The 23,315-nt window shown below is 41.7% G+C and overlaps 1 non-coding gene across 1 annotated transcript; it reads right to left on the bottom strand.

The window, feature by feature from the left end:
- Nucleotides 1-17,967: 17,967 nt before the first annotated feature.
- LOC112308127 (U6 spliceosomal RNA) lies at nucleotides 17,968-18,073 on the bottom strand. Its single transcript, XR_002975127.1, has one exon. It is a non-coding gene; the product is annotated as a U6 spliceosomal RNA (small nuclear RNA).
- Between the last annotated feature and the right edge of the window lie 5,242 nt (nucleotides 18,074-23,315).

Below are 23,315 nucleotides of genomic sequence, written 5' to 3' on the forward strand. Positions count from 1 at the left end.
AACATTTAGCAAAAGCAGAGCAGATTGGAGGAGTTACCACCAAAGACCCACTTCCTCTCTCCTGAGGTTTTGTGTCTTTTTCCTGAGGATTTCTTAAAGTCCACACACTAAGCCAAGTAAGCTTTCAGGTGACTTGGCAGGCTCATCATACACCTGGCCTACCATTGCCTTTGACTGGGAATGTAGGTATTAAAATGCAGAGTTGTGAAGCCCAGGAAGAGAATGCCAGAAGGGAACCCCCCAGAGGCTGTCTGTTTCTCTCTTTGATTCAGCTGTTTTCTGTCCTTTGTGAGCTCTGCCTAGATATTTACATCAGTTTGAAAATGTTCATACAACAAAATTTCAATGACCTTCCAGACCATGTTCACTCCCACAAACCAAACACAAACTGATTTTCTTTTTACCAATCAAGTCTCTACTGCAGCTTAAGGGAAGACAGGGAAGGCACCACTGACCAGCTGGGAGAACCCTTGTCCCGAGATGAAGATCCTCTGGTTCTTTGGGGTGCGTTGGTTTAGTATAAACTAAAGCAGAACTATGTAGCCTAAAGTATCAACTCTCCTCTCCTGCAAAACAGCCATTTGTTTGTATTGCTCCTGTAGGTATTTTCAGTCCCAAGCAAGGGAGAAGGAGAAGGAAAAAAAGATGGATCTGGATAATATCCACCAAACTGGATTGGCTAAAAGCTTCAGGCTTCTGCTGACTTCCTGGACCTCAAAACACAGGCCGTAGAACCATTTCAATTCAACAAATAAATTGAGAATCTATTGGTTTATACATTCTATTGCTCAGCTACCTTCTATCTCAAGAATAATGAGAACTACCAGATAATAGATACAAATGTTACAAGGCCCTTTACATGCATTATCTCATTTAATCCTTAAAGCAACACTGTGAGATAGGTGCTATTATCGTTCACATTTCACTTTCAGAGGTGAGTTTAGAGGGGTTAAATAATTGCAACTGCTCATTAGGAGCTGGGTTTAACTAGCAGATCAGAGTTACTCAGACTTTCTATCTGGTTCTGTCATCAGCCTAACAGTGTGGAGTAAGAGATGAGTTTTTTTTGCATGTGACCTTGTTTAACGGCACAATTTAGCAATCATCCTGAAGTGTGTTTTCAGACCAAGAACTGCCCCAACCACATTAAAAATACCTCATGTGCCCCCTCTAGGAACTTACAATCTGAGATCAGCTATTGATAGGACTACACCCTGTTTGACCACTGAGGTGGTGAACAAATACGTGGGCAAACATACAGAGTTCGTAGCCCAATGCGCAATGGTACAAGTTCTTGTTCCGGAGTGATGACTGCAGAGGAAGAGCCTATTTAGAAACCCAGGCTCAGAGGGCGGGCGGTCACCGTCTCGCTGATGACCTTTGGGGCCTGCTTCTCGGACAAAGAGTTATCTCTGATGCAGATGGAATTGCGATGGGTGAACTCAAAGGTGGGGGGAGGAACCTGTGTAGAAAAAGAAGTGCACAATCTGCTAGGGCCGTGAGGTGGTCTCTCCAGGGCACTGGTCAGAACAGCCAACAGGAATCACATAGCGAGGGATTGGCTGGCAAGTCAGGGCAAAGATGATGTTTTCTAAGGACACATAGCCAGCTTGGTCTGAAAACCAAACCCCATCTCCCCATTATCTTTTAATTCCTTTGTATTCATGATTACTGCCCCTATAAAACCCTCCTTCAAATATTTTGTAGGAAAGGTGACCAGTGGTCTGACACATGTTAAATCATTCAGCTAAGATGTGAATAAAGTTCTAAAAATATGATTAATGGATTACCTGTGACGTGTTTAGAACTGTGCCAGATGGTGTGAGGAAAGCGAGGAGCTTTTAAGAGATCATCATTATCCTAGAAGAACTTGGAATCCATTTAGGAGGTGAGAGTCGCTTTAGGAAAAATAGTTGGCAACAACTAAAACGGCATCATCAATTTTCCAAGGGGTGCAGAATAGGCATATACAAAATGGTATAGAAGTGATGTATACATTTAAGAAATAAAATAGTCCAAGAAGGTGAAATTTGAACTAGATCTAGAAAGATAGCTCGGGCTGGAGGACAGGGCCCGACAGGAGCCGATGCTGGGTCCATAAGGAAGGCAGAACAGCCTAGACTGAAGAATTCAGGGAGAGTGTGTTTGGTAGCTAGACTAGAATTATTTATGGAGGCCCCAAATATTGCTCCAAAGGATACAGACTTGATGAAGAAGAAACGAGAGCCGCAGTAGGTTCCAACTGCCCTCCACCCAACTTTTGATGCACTTAAAAGTGAGTCTTTTTACTGTTACAAAAACAATACATGCTTATTGTAGAATTTAAAAGTACCTGTAATAAAAACTCCAGCCCCCCCCCAAAAAAAAGAAAGAAAGAAAACAAGCAAGAAAGAAAAAGAAATAGAAAACCATTCTAATAACTCCATTTAGCAAATTCTGAGGTAAAGATGGCTCCTAGTGAAAAGCATTTTGGAGAATTATCACGGCCACAACATGTAGGTGGCTTTGAGGACAAAAGGTGAGTGTTAAGGGGACAGGTCAGAAGGGGAGCGGGATAAGCCCATCACGGAGTCCTGAGGACAAGCCTAGAGCAGTAGCCGTGAGAATGAAGAGGAGAGGTTGAATGGAGACCTTTTAGAGGAGGCCCCCAGCAGGCATTCTTCTGATAGCAGGAATGGCTCCGGGAGTCCCCCAGCCTACGGGATTTGCAGCCACAGGGCACAGCCACTAGTATCCTTGCCTGGATTTGCCCATTCTGATCATTTTCTTCCAGAGTCCTGTTCACCTAGCAACTCACACACTGGCCTGACCCCAGTTAGGTGGCCCCAAAGTAGGCTAAGAGGATACAAAAGTTCTAGAATTACTCTCTTCATGAGAGAGAAACTGTTTCCCAGCTTTTTGAAGTATTTTTCATAGATCCAGACCTTGTGGAGCCTTCTGTAGACTGAGCAGGTGTCAGGGGCTTGGGGTCAACCCTGCGCTGAGGAGGCGGGGCATCTCCTTCAGGGATGGGAATGTCACTCCCCAATGGTCAAAGCAGCATTCGTGTATCGTAATGCAGCTCAGCACGCCCCTGTTTGTTCTCTCCTTCCCTTCAGCAAATGACTTTTCTCAATTGCTCAAGCTTCTGCCACTCATTTTCCAGCTCTGTTTTGCATTTGTAATCCTTTATCACTCTTTGTGTAACCACCAGCAACCTCTGTGCCTCCAAATTACTTTTGAGTCACAAGCCAAAAACCAAACTGTTTTAGGAGAAGCTACTTTCCCAGGCAATTAAATAATTTTTTCTTTTCTGTAAAATGTAGGGTGGATGGATCTTCAGAAATACCAGCACTTATGTTAACAGCAACACCTACAGTTACAAGAGTAAGGAGCTTGAGGACAAACTTCAGGTTTTCATCTAACATTGTTCTCCTTCTTTTCCCAGGCACATGACTTCCCAGCAGAAGCCTACACTTCTCCTTGCAGCTAGGTGTGAACATGTGACCAAATGTTGGCTAATTAAATGAGAGAAACTATGGGTGCTACTTCTGGTCTTAATTTAAGGAGGATCAGGCATGCACTTTCTGGCCTCATTTGTCTGCATGAGAAAAATACAAGAACTAGAAAAGACACTTTGAACCTAGAAAAGAGATTCAAATGTTAAGGATGGAAGACTGTCACCCTACCGGTCACCTCTGCACTGTTACATGAAAGAGAAACAAGCTACTTTCCTGCTTAAGGCACTCTACTTAGGTGTCCTTTTCTTATATCAGCTATTCTGTAGTCCAACTAGTTTCATCCTATTTTACATGTAGGGAAACTGTGAAGTCAAATAACTTCCTTGTATCATTCACACAATCTGCCATGAAGATGTCACAGCAGAACTAATAAACTGGGAATTGCACGTGCAAAGAGAGTTGAGGAGGATTGCAGGAGGCTGCGTAGTGTAAAGAATGACTTCTCTCCAAGAAGTCAGAGAAGCTGAATTCTAATAATATCAGTTACCATTTGTTGAATGTTTACAATGAGCAGGTATTATGTAAATGCTTCAAACTTATTATCGCACTTAACACCCTTGAGGCAGATACTTTTCAAAATCCTTATTGTACAGATGAGAAAACTAAGATCAGAAAAGTTAAATAACTTGCCCAGAGTCACAAAACAAATTAATCATCAGAGCTCAGATTTGAAGCTAGATCTGATTCCATCGCCTGTATTCGTGACGGTGATGTCGATGCTTCACTATCTCTAGATCTTGTCCTAGGTCTTTACTAGCTATGTGACATTTCACAAGGAATTTTCCATCTCTGGGTTTCATCTTCCTTAACTGTGAGATGAAAGCATTGGACAGGACCATTGCATGGGTCCCCTGGGATTCCATTACTCTGTTGAACGACTGTAGTTCTAAGTTCGGCTGTGCAGTGATTTGCTGGGATCTAGACAAGCAGTTGAGCCCATTTTTTTTTTTTAACATGTACCATGTGAGTCAGTGATCATGGTGATCTGTAAATAAATCACAGAAGTGCAGTCAAACCTAACAGAATAATCTGTGTCATTGGCCCAGAGATGACTGCCACTGTTTCCCCAGCCCTCTCATTCCCTTAACTTCCCTGCATCACTTTTTCTCCTTGTGGTTGGCTGCCACCTCACTACTCACTGCCTTAACTCAAACACATGGTGGAAACGGCGGACTTGTTTCAGACCCTCTAACATTTCCAAATCACACCATACCCACTGGGTAAACCCTAGCTCCTACTTATGTAGTCAGCATCATCAACATCATCATCATCATCATCGTCACTCTATTGATAGGAAAGCTCATAAAACCATTGTTTCCATAGGTTGCTTCCTCCTCCAGCAGTCCAGCTCTATGGAGCTGACAGCTCTTGCTCTGTCCCACCCTGAAGTAGTGAGCTCTCAGCACCCTCTGCTGGGCTCTGCCTGCAGCTCAGAGCCTCTCTCAAGGAGGAACTGGCTGGGTCTTTCCCAGAACTCCCAGGGAGGTCACCTGAGGCAATTAAACAAGCACCAACTTCAAAGGCATTCCAGCAGAGTGGGAGGAGGTGCTCCAATTAGGCTTCTTCCCTGGATCCCCAAATGGCAGTTTTCCAAATCTTGACATCAGGGCCTAGTGAATTACTTTCCTTATTTTGAAAGGGGCAGAATTCCTTGAATTCAGGAAGCTGTGGACCACTCATCCTCTGGCCCACCTCTGTGACCCTCTGAACACCCGTAGAAGCCACTGAAGACCAGATGCCAAGGTTTCCAATTAGATCATCTGTGATTCATCCCTAATTCTGTCACTTAACAGCTCGCAAATGTTGGTCAAGGCCAAATTTTGTTGTTGTTGTTTCTTAGCTATGACATATGGATAAAAATCTATACATGCCTTGCCTGCCTCACAAGATGTTGTGACAATAAAACGTGATAATTTGCTGAAAAGGACATTGAAAACTGTGGACTACTACGCAAAATCTAGTTCTTCCTAGTCTGGTATCAGTGACTATGCACCAACCCACAGTCATTTTAGGAAAACAATAAAGCAAGTTCTTACAAGTCAAATGTATTACCTGAAAAATTTAAACCAACCACATTCATAGAATGATTAGCCTTCCAAGCCTGAGCGGGATATTGAGCTCATATCAAACATCTCAGTAGCCTACAATGTAGATGCTACATGTAGAACCTGGGATCAGAGGGTACAAGGATGACCCAGGAGGCTAATCCCAGGCCAAATCTAATTAGAGTAAGAGGGTTCTGTATCTCAAACCTATTTCATCTTCCTGCCACAGGAGTCAACAGGGGGAAAACCAACCAACTAACTCAAAGTGCCCCAAATGGGAAGGGAAGATGGGGTCCCTGTGTGCTTAGCCAGGCTAACCACCGGACACAGAGGGCCAGTTTTTGTTACTACTCCTGTGCTGAGGCCAGCCTTTCCTCCTACAGACATTTCTGCCTTTGCAATCTCACTCCCTGGGCACCTCTGCCCACACTCTGGATTTCGGCACCCTTTAGGGTGGGGTCTGGACTAGCCACTAGAGGGGTGTATTATGTATGGGTAATTTAAAGTTTTGTAGTAGGCACCTTTTAAAAACTAAAAGAAATAGGTAATATTAATTTTAATAATAGATTTTATTTAGCTCAATATATCAACGTATTTTCATTTCAACATGTAATTAACATACAAATTACTAAGAAGATATTATATATATTTTCCCATATGAAGTCTTTGAAAACTGGTATGTATTTTGTATTTATACCGTATCTCAATTTGGACTAGCCAAATTCCAAGGGGTCAAGAGCCACATGTGGCTGGTGGCTATGGGATGACATGAAGCATGCCATCCAGTGCCATTTCATTTTCTATCCTCAAAGCCAACTTTCCAGAGCTTCCAAAGGACTAGTGAGATATCCTGATAGAAAATGTCTGTGGCTTAATGATATTAAGAGGGAATTAGAGACATCCAGCCTCTCTACTCCCCATTTTCCCATAATAATCACCCCAAATCACACTTATACACACCTACACATGCACACCTGAACCACGCAAATTCCTCCCTCATTTCCTAGTCACTCACGTTTTTGAATGGGAACAGGGCTTACCTCCCCCCAAAATGTTATTAAGGTGAGAATCTCAGGTCAAGTTGTGCAGAGAGAGTGGCAAATGTGCTGGGAGTATGGGACACCCTTGCAGGGCTCCTCAAAACAAAAGGTGTGGGTGGCTACCTACCTCCTTTTGAGTAGGGACAGGCCTATTCAGGGCTGTGGCCAAGACTGAGTGTCCTGGTGAGTTAAGAACAGCAAGTTTGTGAATACAATCACCTTCAGTGTTTCTTGGCTCTCAGTTTAATTCAACAGGCATGTGTTCAGTGCCTACCAACTACCCTGCCAGACAGTGAAAACTCTGAAAATAGAACCATCTCTTCCTCATCCCCGTCTGGCCAATGTCTCAACTGGGTGAGTTTATACAACTTCAACACAAAGCAAAAGACATTTGATGTTTTCATTTTCCCGTGCAGCTTTATTTCAGAAAAATAAACATTTGGGAGGCTTTCTCAAGCATGAAATCCACTGGTGGACCGTCATGCAGACTTGGGGCTTTCCTGGGTGTTGGGGGGAGGGAACTCCCTGCTGAAGGCCCCAGTTCAGCCTCGGTGTCTCACAAGGTGCCAACTGAGGTCACCAGGTCCTCAATATAGCTACAGAGTTTTTTATTTTTATTTTATTTTTTAAAGATGATTTATTTATTTTTAGAGAGAGGGGAAAGGAGGGAGAAAGAGAGGGAGAGAAACATTAATGTGCAAGAGAAATATCAATCAGTTGCCTCTTGCACTCCACCAACTGGGGACCTGGCAGTTGCCCTGACTGTGGGGAACGAATCGGGATATTTCGGTTTGCAGGACAAAACCCAACCCACTGAGCCAAACCAGTCAGAGTGCTACAGAGAATTCTAATAATCTGACAATTTCCATGGAGAAAGGGTGGGCAATCGCTAGAATTTTAGCAGAGCTTAGTCCACTTCATCTTTAAAGGCCACAGGCAGAGCTCCAGGCTAGGCTGTAAGGAAGAAACAGTAGGAAAAAGGAAGACCCAACAATCACCACGCAGGACAACCCACTGGGTTTGGTAGCCAAGTGGCCACAGGAGATGCTTGTATTGTTAGAAATGAACCTCGAGAGCTTTCAGTCCTCACAAGCTGCCAAACTCCACGGATCATTTTGGAAACCACAAAGTCATCAGCTTAAACAACAATATAAAATAGCCAGGTCAATTCATAAACTATCCCACACAGTGCTGAGTAGCTTATTACAGAGGAACGTGGAACCCAAAACTCCCTGGCCTTGGCCATTTCTCAGGGAACTTTGAAAAACAGAAACGTCTGGTCAGCTCATCTATGGTCCATGTGAACAGGGCTCAGTCAGGAACAGATTATGCTCCAAAAGCCCATCTGTAATTCCACTGTTGGAAACCCACATGCATTTTCCCATAGCAACGTTGATTTTGATTAGGACCCTGGCCTACTGGCAAGGACTGTTTAACCCACAGTGCTGCTGAACTGGGACACTTTTACCATGATAAATAATGGGGTGCTATGTCATTGCTGTGTTAGGAATAAGCACTAGAGGAGAATAAATACATTGAAAAAAGGCTTGATAGTCACAATAAAAGCTGAGGTCAGAGGAAGAGCCATAACAGAGCCTGTGACCCAGAGACACTGCCCGCCCTCACCCACACCTACTGAGGGCTCCCTGCAGGCCCTCACTGCCCCTGCTCCCCTCCCCCAGGAAACTGAAGAAAAGTGTTTGCCATCGGACAACTGCCGTTTCTTCCCGAATACTGGCCCCTCTTGGGGAAAGGTGCTTTCTCCCCCAACTGCTGTCCCAGTTAAGCTTGCCTCCTTCCTGAAGAGGAGCAAACCAGGGAAGGAAAAAAGGAAGCCCTGAAATTATTTTCTGCGTGAACCTCTTCCCTGAATGTGGTGAAGACAAGACAGGGGCTGGTGCTGGTCCCTCAGTCTAGGAGTAGAGCAGATCAGGGAAAGAATTCAGAATTTTGAGATGTTCAATGACAAAATACTTATAAATACTAATCTAATACCAATGAAGTCAACATATGCTACATTTTATAATTTTTAATAAATCAGTGTTAACTTCAATGTCCCAGTTTTCTTTGGATATATAGAAGGAAACAATTTTTTTTTTTCTGATTTCCAAGCCTTTCGGCAGGGCCTGGAAAAGTTAATCAGCCTGAAGAATTGTGTCTCTGGCCAAGTGTTCCCAGTCTTCTGGGACACAGCACACTGACCAGAGTGACTGTCAGGTTGGGCCCGGGTTGACGTCAGCCTTAGTGTGGGTTGTCAAGATATAACTGATGTTACAGTTTCAGGAAATGCTCTTGTTTCAGTCCCAACAGCTGAAAGCATCTAATAACATAGAATAGAAAAAGTGGCAGCTTGTAACAACATTAAAATGGAATACCTAGCCCTCCACCAATTCTCCCTGCAGGAATCCATCATAGAGAAACATTTTCAAACCTATACAAAAGAACGTATAGAAAGATATTCACTGTAGCACTGTTAGTAACCTTGAAAACTTGGAAGTAACTCAGGTGCCCATCAGAAGGGAAATGATTAAGAGACAAATACACATCTGTGCCATGGAATACTACTCAGTAGTTTGAAAAGAAAGAAACAGATCTGTATTTACTGATGTAAAACACTTTGAAAACAGATTTTTAAGTGAAAAAGGTTTCAAAATGATCTGAGCCCAAAGATAACACATAAAACCATATATTTTTTCTAAATGTGTACCTGTGCGTGCGCATGCAGAATACAGTACTGACAAGAGATACATCTTAGTCTTAAGAGGGGGAGTGAACCTTTTTCATTTTTCAAGGAGGGGGCGTGAAAAGAGCCTCTCAAGTCTTTGTGAACTTCTGTATTGTTTGTATTTTTTTATAATGGAAAAATATTTGTGTATTAGTTGTATAATTGAAAAATTATGCACAAATGATAATGAAAGTCCAATAATGTTACGCATGTAGTTTGGGTGGGTCCAGGCTTGAGCTTAAGTCTTGTTTTCCTTGGACTGGGCATGTCTAGGCACGTCTGGTGGGGCAGAGTTTCTAGGAATCTATTTTTGAGATAAAGAGCCACCTGGGAGAGGTTTGTGTCTCCAGGGAAGAGGGAGGCAGGCACACATGTGTGGCCTAATAACCGGGGCTCAGAGGGTGGAAGGAAGGAGTGGGTGTGAGCCCAGACCTGTGCTGTTTGCTGTATATCAGGGGCAAGTGGGCTTCCCCATTAACTGCCGGCTGGGAAGTTGGAAATGGCTACTCGGGCTCCAAGAGGAAGGGCACTGAGCAGATGCACATAACAGTTATTCCTCTTCCTTACTCCCTGAACTTGGGTTTCCTTCTGCATTCCTTAGCAAGATAAATGTCATCGAGTCACTCAAGTTTAAAATTCTGCGGGCCTGTTTTTCCCTTTCCATTGTCCCTCACATCTAGGTCACCAAGCGTTCTCAATTGTCTCTCAAAATGAACCTCCCAGCCACCCTCTTCTCTCCATTCTTCCTGCAGTAATTTTGTTCTCCTTGCCAGCAGGACAGCAAAGCCTTCCTGCCTCAAGCTATCCACCCCACAGCTGCAGTCAACTTGAAGATTATTTTACCTTCTTCATATCCAATGGTTCTTCCAAGTTCCATGGAAAGGAATCTTTGGCTCCAAGCAGATGAACTCATCTCTGCCACTGTCCTCTCCTCTTCCTCTGCAGCATGCTTGTATTTCCTGCTTTCCAGCCACAACAAAATGACTAGCTTCTACCCGACCCTATGATTTTAAAGCCCGGCCTTCGCATCCACTACTCCTTCTGCTTGAAATGTCTTCTGCAGGCTTCTGTGTCTGGTGAACTCTTACTCACTCTTCAAGAACCAGGTGGAAACACTCCGCCCCTTCCCTTCGTAAGCAGAGCCAATGACTTCATCCTCTGGGTTCCTGGAACACCTTGTACATGCATCTCTCACAGCACGGTCACATTGTTTGGCCAGGGCTGGTTCCCAGCTTGCCTACCAGTATGATCAGAGCTCTTCCAGGATAGATTGTCACTCACTCACTCATTCATTCATTCATCCATTCATTCATTCAATGAATATTTATTATTTTCTATGTGGCAGGCACTGTTCTAGACATTGGGATTATAGCAGTTAAGGTGGACAAAGCTCTTGGAGTTTCTTTTTAGAGGGGAAGGAAAACAAAAACAAAGATAAATATTGAACATAATGTTGGGTACTAAAAAGGGCTAGAAAGACAAAAAGATGAGGGTAAGGGATGTAGTGAGGAAAGGGAGTCTCTGCTATTTTAGCTATGATATTTTAGGTCAAGGAAGGTCTCTGAGCGGACGTGACATTTGAGCAGAGACCCAAATCAAGTGAACATCTGGGGGCAGAAGTGGAGGCAAAGGGAGGAGGATTCCAAGCAGAAGAAATAGCTAGTGCGAAGGATGAGCTGGACACGACTTAGGTGTGTTCGAAGTAGAGTGAGTGGGTCCGTGGGGCTGAAGTTGGCAAGGAGCAAGGCTTAGAGAGGAGGAGGGAGAGAGAGGCAGGGCCCTTGAAGGCCATGGTAAGGAGTTTAGATTTTATTCTGAGTGTTGATGGAGTGATTTGATTTGATTTTTAAAATGTTCATCTTGGCTATTCTGTGGACAATATGAAGTATAGGGAGAGGGTAGGGTAGAAGAAGGGAGAACAATTAGGAGGCTCCTGCTACAGTCCATGGGTGAGATGGTGATGACTTGGACAGGAGGTTGTGAAGAGGGTCTGGGCCAGATATACTCGGGATGGGAGACTCTACAGCAGTTACTGAGATCTTGGAAAAGAGTGAAGCCAAAGGGGAGTTTAGGTTTTTGGTCCGAGCAATTGATAGGAAATAAATTATCTTATTTTTTTCATACGTCCTTCTCATATGGTGCTTAATATGCAGCAGGTTGTCAAGAAGTTTCTGTTTAAATCTGGTCTGTGCCCTGGCAGGTGTGGCTCAGTGGATTGAGTGTCAGCCTGTGAACCAGAGGGTCGATGGTTCAATTCCTGGTTAGGGCACATGCCTGGGTTGCGGGCCGGTCCCCGGTGGGGGGCACATGAGAGGCAACCACACAAAGATTTCTCTCTCTCCCCCTCTTTATCCTTCCCTTCCCCTCTCTCTAAAAATAAATAGATAAAATCTTTTTAAAAATTTGGTCTGCAACTATAAGGTCTCATGACTTTCATCTGAGCTACTAATTTAGTCAGTCTTACATAGGATTTTTATGAATGCTCTTTCTTGATATAGAGTTCTAAGTCAGAAATTTGGTTCTAGGACCCACCCTTCAAGGGTGGTACTCACATTCTGAGTGTTAAGCTGTGTGTGTGTGTGTGTGTATGTGTGTTTATTTCCACAGAAAATGTGGCCACAAGAAAAGTCAATATTTTAGCTTCAGTTATAAATGGTATTTGGTTTCTTTACAGTGTTCCTGTGTTTTGAAAAGGACCTAAGGAAAGGGTGATGAGGATGCAAGTAGGAATGGAAAGAATTCAGCAGAACTTCTGAGTGACAGATCAGGTCCCCACCCCCATATCCACATGCGGGCACACACACATTCCTCTGGGCACTCTGCCAGCTGAAATGCCTTTCATGTCTTCAGCTCACCTTACAAGTGATTCTCCGTCATGCCTCATATGTAACAATGTGCCAAATTACTAAAATAGAAACAACCATAATCTGAAAAAACACTTCCCCGATTTCATCTTGAAGTCAACCTCCATTTCCATCATCCAAGATCAGTTTTATTTGTGGCAGCTTCTGCTTGAAAAGTAAGTGTTGTTGATATAACAATGCACTTCTACACTGGGATCAAAGAGTAAAATAAGACACTGGGCTGTCTTAAGCACTGCTGGGTCTAAGCAGAGTCCTGAAAACCCCAGTGGCGCCCAGGCATTCACAGGTGTTTTTGCTGTAATGGTGTATATGTGATACACACTCCTGAAAATGTTGAGTTCTCTAAATCCTGGACTCAAAACACCAAAGTTTGTGAAGAAAATATAGTTGGTGCAAACCACTCAAAATCTGTGGAACTTGATAATTAGGATACTACCTAAATAAATAACAACTAGCACACTTTAAAATGAATATACTAGCACAATTTAGAAAGAGGACCAAAGCATCGCCGGTTTGATTCCCAGTCAGGGCACATGCCTGGGTTGCAGGCCAGGTCCCTGGTGAAGGGCCCCCAAGAGGCAACCACACATTGATGTTTCTCTCCCTCTCTTTCTCCCTCCCTTCCCCTCTCTCTAAAAATAAATAAAATCTTTAAAAAAATAAAAAGAGATGATAAATTCCTAACAAAAAGTAAGTATAGTAAGTAGGAAATTTAAACTTAAAAAGTCAAATGTTTTGATAAAAGGGGCTTTAGTTAGATAAAAGATGGTTACAGGTTTTTTTTGGTCTTCCTCCCACTGATAAGCAGAGTCTAGTTACCTCCCCTTGAATCTGAATTGGCCCTAGTGACTTACTTGCTTGATCAATAGTACTGATGAAGTGATGTTCTAGGACTTCTGAGGTTATAAGAACACCTGGAGCTTCCACCACAACCTTTGGGAATGCTGGCGCTGGAAGAAGTCAACTGCTGTGTAAGAAGTTCAACCACCCAGAGATCAACACGCCGTGAGGAAACCTGAGCTGCTCATGTGGAGGGGGTGAGGGGAGAGAGAGAGAAACTCAGCCAGCCCCCAGCTCTTCCAGCTCACCAATCTACTGAGCAAAAGTGCCAAAACAATGGAATGGTTAAAGCAAAGTCTTTACGTTGTGCAGAGACAGTTGAATATCCACATGTAAAACACTCACTTAGGTTGTTACTTCATACAAGAGAATGAAAAGACAGCTCCCGAAGTGAAATATGGTATGTGCAAGTCACATATCTGAAAGAAAATCTGTGCCCAGCGTGTATAAAGAACTCTTAATGCTCAACTATACAAAGCAAATAGCCCAGGAAGTAAATGGGCAATATTTGCAGAGACATTTTCTCATGGCAAATAAGCACATGCAAAGATGCTCGTCATCATTAGTTATGAGGGAAATGCAAATTAAAAAGACACTGAGAAACCAGTGCATACCTGTTAGAAAGATTAAATTAACACCACAAAGACAGAACACCAGGTGATGGAGATGAACATACCATCCTCACAATTCTCTCTGTTTTAGCACATTGCCTGTGTTATATTATTTATGTGCCATTTAAAAAATAATTCAGATTTAACATTAATGCCTGCTTCAATATTACCTGGAAAATAATACCCCTGAAACCATAGATTCCGATGTGCTAGTGCGGGTTTTTTAAAATGTCCACACATTGTTGACACACATTTTAAAATGTGTGGGCTAATTTCTCTACCTTTGCATTTAGGTTGGAATTACTGAATCGCTTGTAACAAACAGAATATGGCAACTTCCTCCTTGTTCTCTCTCTTAGAGCACAAACCCTGGAAAAACCTAGCTGACGTAACATGACAGCAACCAAGGAACTCCACAGAGCAGACGTGAGGCCTCCTCTCAAGGGTCACGTGAGTAAGTCGTCCTGCAAGAAGAGCCCCAGTGGAGAAGTCAGATGTCTGCAGCTTCCGTCAGCATCTTAACTGCAGCCTTATGAAATCCTGAGTGAGATCTGCCCAGCTAAGCTCCTCCCAAATTCCTGACCAGCATAAATTATGAGATAATAAATATTGGTTGTTTAGCTACTAAGTTTTGCAGTAATCTTTTATACAATAATAGATCATTGTCGTCGTCAGTTTGGGCTGCCGTGGTCAGACTGGGTGACTTAAATGACAAACATTTATTTCTCACAGCTCTGAGGGCTGGAGAGTCCAAGATCACGGCACCAGCAGAGGTGGGTCTGGGGAGGGCCACGCCCTGCTTCCTAGAAGGCTGTGTTCTCCCTGTGTCCTCACATGGCAGGCAGGGTGAGAGCAAGAGCCTGCACACGTGCTCTGGGCTCTTCCTTCCCCTACAAAAGCACTGACACCACCATGAGGGCTTCACCCCTATGACCTCAACCAGACCTAATTACCTCCCCAAGCCCCATCTCCAAATACCCTCCCACTAGGCATTAGGCTTGGACATATGAAGGGGGAGGGGCACAGACATTCAGTCCATAACAATACAGTTACATATTTCTCCAGTAGACATTATAGTGTATAACCAAATGGCCTTTTCCAATAGGGGTTATATGCAAGAATTAAACAAAATATTATTTGAGCGACTACTCTTCTGAAGTCACTAGGATGTACGCTGTGTGCCCAAGGATGTAATAGCTACAACTACACGAAGTGCCTAGTGGGTAATTCATCACACACAAGGGATGTTCTAGAACACCAGGGTTTGATGCTCATAGTGAACATCGAAAGAACTTGAGAGAGGGCCATTGCATGGACACTAGCACTAGACTGTACTGTCGTCCCCCTTATTTGAGGTTTTGTTTCTGTCTAAAAATAGTAAATGAAAAATGTCCAGGAATAAACAATTCATAAGTTTTAAACTGCACGCCGTTCCGAGGAGCATGATGAAATCCTGCCTTCTCCTGCTCCATCTGACCTGGACGTGAACCATCCCTTTGCCCAGCGTATCCACACTGTGATGCCCACCTCGTGTTAGTGCTGGAGCAGCCGTCTAGGTTACCAGGTCAACCGTTGTGGTATCACAGTGCTTCTGTTCAAATCGCCCTCGTTGTATTTACTAAGGGCCCCAGAGCTTAGAAGTAGTGACACTGATTCGGATATGCCAAAGAAAAGCCATGAAGTGCTCGTTACTTCAGTATCATCAGAAGGCTGTGTCTCAACGCCTTCGTTGTTCACGTCACTTCCTCTCCTCCCACAGGGATTCTATCATCTCGCGTCGTCACAGGAAGGGTGAGGACAGCGCAATAAGATATTTGGAGATCAAGGGAGAGCCATGTTTACATAACTTTCATTGCAGTATATTGTTATAATTGTTCTATTTTATTATTGTTACTGTTAATCTCTTACTGTACCTAATTTATAAATAGTCTTTATCATAGGCAGGTATGTATGGAAAAGCGCGGCATATATAGGGTTTGGTATTATTGGTTTCAGGCACCCACTGGAGTCTTGGAACGTATCTCCTACTGTACAGGTTCAGGTCCAGGCTTTCTCTGTAACCTCCTAAACAGCCAGGGACAGATCACTTGATCTCCCTGTGCCTTAGTTTCCTCATTTGTAACCGGGGACGATAATATTACCTACTCTCTTCCTTGAGTTATGAGGATTAAGTGAGTTCATATCTATGTTACAAGGTCAGCACATGGTCAATGTTATTTAAATGTAAGTCCTTATTTTGTTAACACTTAACTATTAAAATGGTAAATACTTGTTAATGTGTCACCTAAAAATCATCTTGCATATATTAGTGGTATACGCTGCCCACTAACCCAGGTGATAAATGACTCCCTTCCCCTCCACTGCTAGTCCTCTTGCCTGTGGTTCTTCAAACTGCTGCATTAAATCTTCCAGGCTGCTAGAATCAATTCAATAAGAAAGTGCTTCTGCGCAGGAAACCCCAGGAACTGCCTCCCCAGCCTGCACAGATGAGCAGGGAGAATTACGGGTTTGCAATGCGCAGCGAGGAAAGGGGAATGCAAGAGAGCCCAGGGTTTAGAATTTTCACTGACCCCAAAGGAGCTCTCAGCCACAGAAGGAGCAGAAATTGTCTGCCTCTTTCTTTCATTTCTCCTGAGCACTGATTCTCAACTTAAAATTAAATAGAAGTTAAACTCCAAACAGAATTGACCTTCTAAACTTCAAGTGCATAGCATGGGTTCAATATAAGCTTGAAAGAGATACTGGCACGTATCTCTGAGTTACTGACAGCCTGGCTCCCGGAGAGTGGTTTACATACGGAGAGAGCCTGACCCAGGTCTTAATGTAATAACTATTATAGATTAAATGTACCTACTTATCTGTAATGTAAGAATAATCCTGTGATTTAACTGCTGATAATGCTTGTTTTGTGGATGAGAGCCATGTTACAACTGTGTTTGAAAAGAATTTTAAACTAACCCTACTGTGGGCAGGGCCCTTGGTGGGCACTTGAGTGCTAGTTTGAAGGAAAAAAATGTGTGTAAGAAGCATGTGATGTTTTTGCAGTGGTTTGAGGGCTGGGTTTGGTAATTATACTCTCCAATGCGAAAACCCAATGTGGCATAATGAAAAACACACCTCTGTTCTGCTTCCAAAGCGAATTCCAAATACAGGACGGTCTTTGCCCGGGCTGACTGTGTTCCACGAAGTGTGCCCGCACTCCACTTCTGTGTCTGTGCGAGCACCCCGACGAAAACCGGAGACATAAAAACGGGCCGCCCCTCCCTTTTGTTCCTGTTACGTCTGTGCCTCTGGGCTACCCTCCTCATCACCCTTATTGCTCAATCGACCTACTTGAAAACACACACAAACCCAGCCTGAATAGAAGGAAAAGTAGTCTTGTGGGTAGCAAATCAACAGTGTAGTTCAAATCCTCATCACAGTAACATATTGTTCATTAAGTACCCTGCAGAGTTATAAAAAGGAAGGTTTGTGTCAGGAAGGAATAAAAAGACAGCAAGGAATTGCAGAGTTTGGTGCAAAAGTCCTTTTTTGCTACAAGATTCATATCCAAGCCCTCCCTACAACATCGAATATTTGGCTACAGGAACTCAAAACAACCAAAAATGGCCTCATGGATTTTGAACCACATAGTATGAACATTCATAACATCTGTCTTCCCTTATTTACCAGCCTTTGCTAATCAAAAGGGGAGATATGTTCATTCTTTCTGTACGAGAATCAGTGGGTATAAAAATATCATGTACTCCCCTGGGCGGCCTACATGGAGGGCACACATTATTCACTGTTCACATATTGTTGAGGGGCTTATCAACTAGGTTATGGGCTACTGTTCTCTTTATATTCTCTTGAGGGTTACTCAGTGGAGAAATTCCTCTCAGAACTCAGTATCTGTAATGACTGTAATTTTTAGGAATAACTTTATAAAAAGGATTCACTCTTTTTGCTTTTGTTACTAGGCAGCTCAGTATTTCACAACTCGTACTGAACTTTCAGGTATCATTTTGTGTAATCATGTTATTCCTGGTTTTTCATCGTATTCATCCAACTCTAATTTCCCCTTTTCCATAATTTCTTTACCTACACTTTTTATCTTGCACTATGGTTTTAGATATATATTTTGGATTTAAATTTCTAAATAAAGTATCTAAAAAAGGTGACTGTTTTTTTCACCAGTTGTGCTGGCCAGAAAAGAACCGTTGCTTTCTTTACCATGTGACGCATTGTAGAAGATATCAGCTCAGGGGTCCTGGGTGTATTTGGGTTTATCTTTTCTTTTTTGTCATAACAATTGTTGCCATTTATTGCATTCTTACTGTGGCCCAAGTACTTTTTTATTTCCATAAGTATGGAATGCATCATGAATTTGCATGTCACTGTTGCACGTGGCCATGCTAATCTTTTCTGCATTATTCCAATTTTAGTGTATATGCTGCATAAGTGAGCACTATTTTAGTTTATTTTAAATGTTCCCAGCAGGTTCTAATATCAAATATTGTTTGGTTGGTTACTTTCTCCCTTGGTGTGCCTGGTTAGAATTGATGTTCCTTTAGACCCCACTTTCCCTCTCCCACACTTCTACCTCTTAGCATATCACATACTTAGAAGATCTTTGTGCTCTTCTTGAGCATTGCCTCAAAACCCAAATCATAAAAAGACAGACATAAGGCCCAAACCAGACAACAAACTACCCTATCTCCACTAGCAGCATCATATAAACCAATTTCAAAAACTAATAATAAAATAAGGAAAATATCTGCAATATATGACCACAGGTAAATTTTGCTAATATATGAATTTGCTAAGAGGAAAAAAGAAACAAAAAATACTGGAAAAATGAATTAAAGGCGTGAACAAGAAGTTGCCTAAAAAGAATACAAATGAACAAGTAACATATTAAAAGTTGACACTTACTAATTATTTAAAAATGTAAATTAAGATGTATTGATATTAACTCCTCCTGGAGCTGTTGTTTGCAAATATCATCTCCTATTTGGTTGGCTGGCTTTTTGTCTTGTTGACGGTTTCTTTTGCTGTGCAGAAGCTTTTTAGTTTGAAATAGTCCTATTCATCTATTTTTGCCTTTACTTCCCTTGCCTCTGGGCTCAAATGCATAAAATCTTTTCTAAGACCAAGGTCCCTAAGGTTAGTACTGTGTTTACTTCTATGTAATTTATTGTTTCAGATCTTTTATTTAGGTCTTTGATCCATTTTGAATTAATTTTTGTACACAGAGACAAACTGTAGTCTAGTTTTATTTTTTTGCATGTGGCTTTCCAATTTTCCCAGCATCATCTATTGAAGAGACTTTCTTTTCCCCATGGAATGTTTTTGGCTCCTTTGTCAAAATTATTTGCCCATATACATGCGGTTTTATTTCTGGGCTCTCAATTCTGTTCCATTGGTCTGTGCATCTGTTTTTCTGCCAACACCATGCTGTTCTGATTATCATAGCTCTGTAGTGTAATTTGAAGTCAGGTAGTGTGACACCTCTAGCTTTATCCTTTTTTTCTCATGGTTGTTTTGGCTATTCAGGGTCTTTTGTGGTTCCATATAAATTTGATAATTTTTTTTAAAAAGTCACTGGGATTTTGATGGGGATTGCATTAAATCTGTATGTTGCTTTGAATGAGATGGATATTTTAACTATGTCAATTCTTCAAATCATGAACACAGAATATCTCTCCATTTCATTGTGTCTTTTTCAATCTCGTTTAATAATGCTGGGTAGTTTTCAGTATATAGGTCCTTCACATCCTTTGTTAAGTTTATTCCTAGGTATTTTATTCTTTTTGAAGCAATTGCAAAAGGAATTTTTTTTCCTTTTTTTTTTTTGAAAATTTCACTGCCAGCACATAGGAATATCTATACTAGCAGTGGATTTTTATACCTTGATTTTGTATTCTGTAAATTGACTGTATTTGTTTATTGTTTCAAATAATTTTTGGTGGGGTCTTTATGGGTTTCTATATAAAGAATCATGTCATCTGTTAAAAGTGACACTTTTACTGTTAATATCCAAAATATCTAAAGAATTCATACAACTCAACACCAAACAAACAAGTGATCCGATTAAAGAATGGGCAGAGCCCTGGCTGGTGTGGCTCTGTGGATTGAGCACAGGCTGTGAACCAAAGGGTCTCTGGTATGATTCCCAGTTAGGGCACATGCCTGGGTTGCGGGCCAGGTCCCCAGTGGGGGGCGTGTGAGAGGCAACCACATGCTGATATTGCTTTCCCTTTCTCCTTCCCTTCTCCTCTCTCTAAAAATAAATAAATAAAGTCTTAAAAAAAAAAAAGAATGGGCAGAGAACCTCAACATACATTTCTTCCAAAAAGACAAACAAATGGCCAACAGATATATAAAAAGATGCTTGGTTCCACTAGCTATTAGGGAAATGCAAATCAAAACTCCATGAGATACCACCTCATACCTGTTTGTATGGCTATTACCAACAAGACAAGTAATAATAAGTGTTGAAGAGGTTGTTGAGAAAAAAGAACCCTCATTCACTGCTGATGGAAATATAAACTGATGTAGCCACTATGGAAAAAAATAGGGAGGTTTCTCAGAAAATTAAGAATAGAGTGGCCATGTAACCAGCAATTCCTCTTCTGGGTATGTACCCGAAAAATTTGAACACATTTACTTGCAAAGATATGTGTCCCACTATGTTCATTGCAGCATTGTTCACAGTGGCCAAGACATGGAAACAACCAAAGTGTCCCTCAGTAGAGAACTGGGTAAAGAAAATGTGATACATGCACACAGCGGAATACTACTCAGCCATAAAAAATGAAATGGTGCCATTTACACCAACACGGATGAACCTTGAGAATATTATGCTAGGTGAAATAACTCAGTCAGAAAAAGCTTAGAACTGTATGATTTCACTTCCACGTGGGATATAAAACTGACACGCAGACACAGACAGTAACAGTATGGTGGTCACCAGAGGCAAGGGCGGTGGAGGGTGGGAAAAGCTACAGGGGTCAAACACATGGTGGTGGAGGGCACACAGTGCACTGTATAGGCCGTGTATCACAGAAATGTGCACCTGAAAACTACACAATCTCATTAACCAGTGTCACTCCAGTACAGTTAATAAAATGAAAAAAGACCGTACTGAGAGTTTTCTGCTTATCAGATTGGGAGAAAAAAAATTTAAAAAAGTAATTATAAAACCTGATGGGAATGTGATTAAATTTTCCTAGAAAAATACTTATGCTAAAGATGAAAAGCCTGTAAAATGTTTTTAACTAACTGCCACACAGATCCATAAGGAGACCTGTACAGTTTGCCGTAGCAAGGAGGGGGAGACGACCTTCATGTTCATCATTAGGGTGATGAATAAGTGAGCACGCACACAGCGGAACACCAGATAGCAATAATAATAAATTAGCTATATTTTCGTGTAGCATGAATACACCCTAAAATCACAGTATTTAAGGCTAATATATAAGAAACAAAATGAGTACAATTAGTACAGTCTCATCTGTACACATTGATATATATACACACACAATATGTATGTGTCTATATAGTAAAAGCATCTACACACCACCACTATGAACTTTTTAAGGATATACATATTTCTATACAGAAGAAGGGGCAGTGAGTTAAAAGGATAGATATTAAATACATGAGGATCGGTACCTGGGAGGGAGAAAGATGGAGGATAAAGAGAATAAAAACAACATCAGTGAAATAGGAAAGGGGTCTTGCCCAGACTACCGGGCCATGAACTGAAATGTATGAGAAACCCAGCTTTGGGCAGCTGAGGTGTCTGTCTGTGGAAATGGAATTGTACTTAGGCTAGAATTTATTCTAAGACAACAATTAGTCTCTGTTGACTTTCTACCTTTTAAAAAACTCAAGTAAAACACATTTCACAATCAAAAATCATCAATGTAAAGCCTGATTACTTTTCACACAGTGAGCACCTCCCAGATGGAGAAACAGAACATTTTTGAGGCCTGGCCAGGTGCTCAGTTGGTTGGAACGTTGCCCCAATACGCCACGGTTGCAGGTTTGATCCTTGGTCAGGGCATGTACAAGAATCAACCAATGGATGCATCAATAAGTGCAACAACAAATATCCTCTCTCTCTCTTTCTGTCTCTCTTCCCTTCTCTCTCTAAAATCAACAAATTAAAAAAAAATGAAAAGAAAGAACAGTTTCACTCCTGGAAGTCCTTAGAGTCTCTACCAGCCCATCACTGGCCTTTATCAAGGGCAATGACTGTTCTCATTTCCCTCAGATTAGCTTTATCCGTGTTGGCCTTCCTATAAGTGAAATTATGCAGTACGCACTCTTTTGTGTCTGCTTCCTTCATACTCTAGTACGCTTATGAGATTAACCCATTTTTAAAGAGATAGTATAATATTTTAAGGTCTAAACATCACAATATATTTATTCTAGTTTGACGAACCTTAGGTTGCTCTGTTTTTGATTATTATGGACAAGGCTGCTATGAACACTCCTGTCAAAGTCTTTCTGGACAAATGCATTTGAGTACCAAGGAGAAGAATAGCTGGGTCATCAGATTTGTATATGATGAGATTTAGTAGATACTGCCAACCAATTTTTAGTTCCATCAGTAGTATTGAGAGTTCACTTGTTCCATATCCTCACCAACATTTGGGAATCGTTGATTTAGCCATTCTGGTGGGTGTCTTATTCTAATTATTTTTAAAAATCAGTTTCTGCATTTCATATAATGTTTTATCCAGGTTAGATTTCACTAACATTTCTATCATTCTCTCTCTCTCTTTTTTATTGTTATTCAATTACAGTTGTCTGCATTTTCTCCCCATCCCTCCATCCATCATTCTCTTAGTCACAAGTTCTGGTGCCATCCCAATGTACCTACTAGTGAACCAAGTGTGGATCAGTCGTTCTGTCTTCTCTGCCTTCCACGTCACCTACTGTTTATTGCTGCAGGGGATTATGCAACAGTCCGGATCAGCACCTGTATGTATTGAGGGCTAAACTTAACTGGGCTTTCTTTTCACCTCCATTACTACTCCCCTAGTCCAGACCACCTTCATCTTTAACGCATTACTGCAATAGCCACCTGAGTCCCTAGTCTGCTGGCTCTGCTTTAATCTTTTTTTTCTAGAGGTTTCTTTTCAAAACACAAAGCTGATCATCTTATTTCCTGAATTACTCTTCAGTGGCTCTTACTGAACATTTATTTCAGATCTCATCATTGACACTCCCTACCACTGCCTTCCCTACATACCCTTGACATTCTTGCTCAGTGTTTCTTAAATATTTTTTTTGTCTTGGTTCACACACATAATGAAACAAAAGTTTTTTTAAAACAAAATTTATCCTTTCCGCAGTGATGCACTCTGATATTTTCCATTCCGTTTTATTCTACTTCATTGTACATGAAATACTGGCCATGACCCATGAAACTGGTTTCATAACTGACAAATGGATTGCAACTTGCACTTTATAAAACACATTAGCTCTGTTGTAGAAATCCCTCCCTTTCTCCTCTCTAGGAACCTTCTGCCACATATTTCTACCAGCTGTTGCTCATCTTCCAGGGCTCCACTCCAGGAAGCCTTTTTTTTTGTACTCTAGTTATGTACTCACTCTGTAATAGAATTGTCTGTTTACTTCTTATATTTTCCAGTGCACTGTAAGTTCCCTGAACCCAAGGGATAAAATTTGCTTAAC

This window comes from Desmodus rotundus, chromosome 2 (assembly GCF_022682495.2).
Source record: "Desmodus rotundus isolate HL8 chromosome 2, HLdesRot8A.1, whole genome shotgun sequence".
Lineage (NCBI taxonomy): Eukaryota > Metazoa > Chordata > Mammalia > Chiroptera > Phyllostomidae > Desmodus > Desmodus rotundus.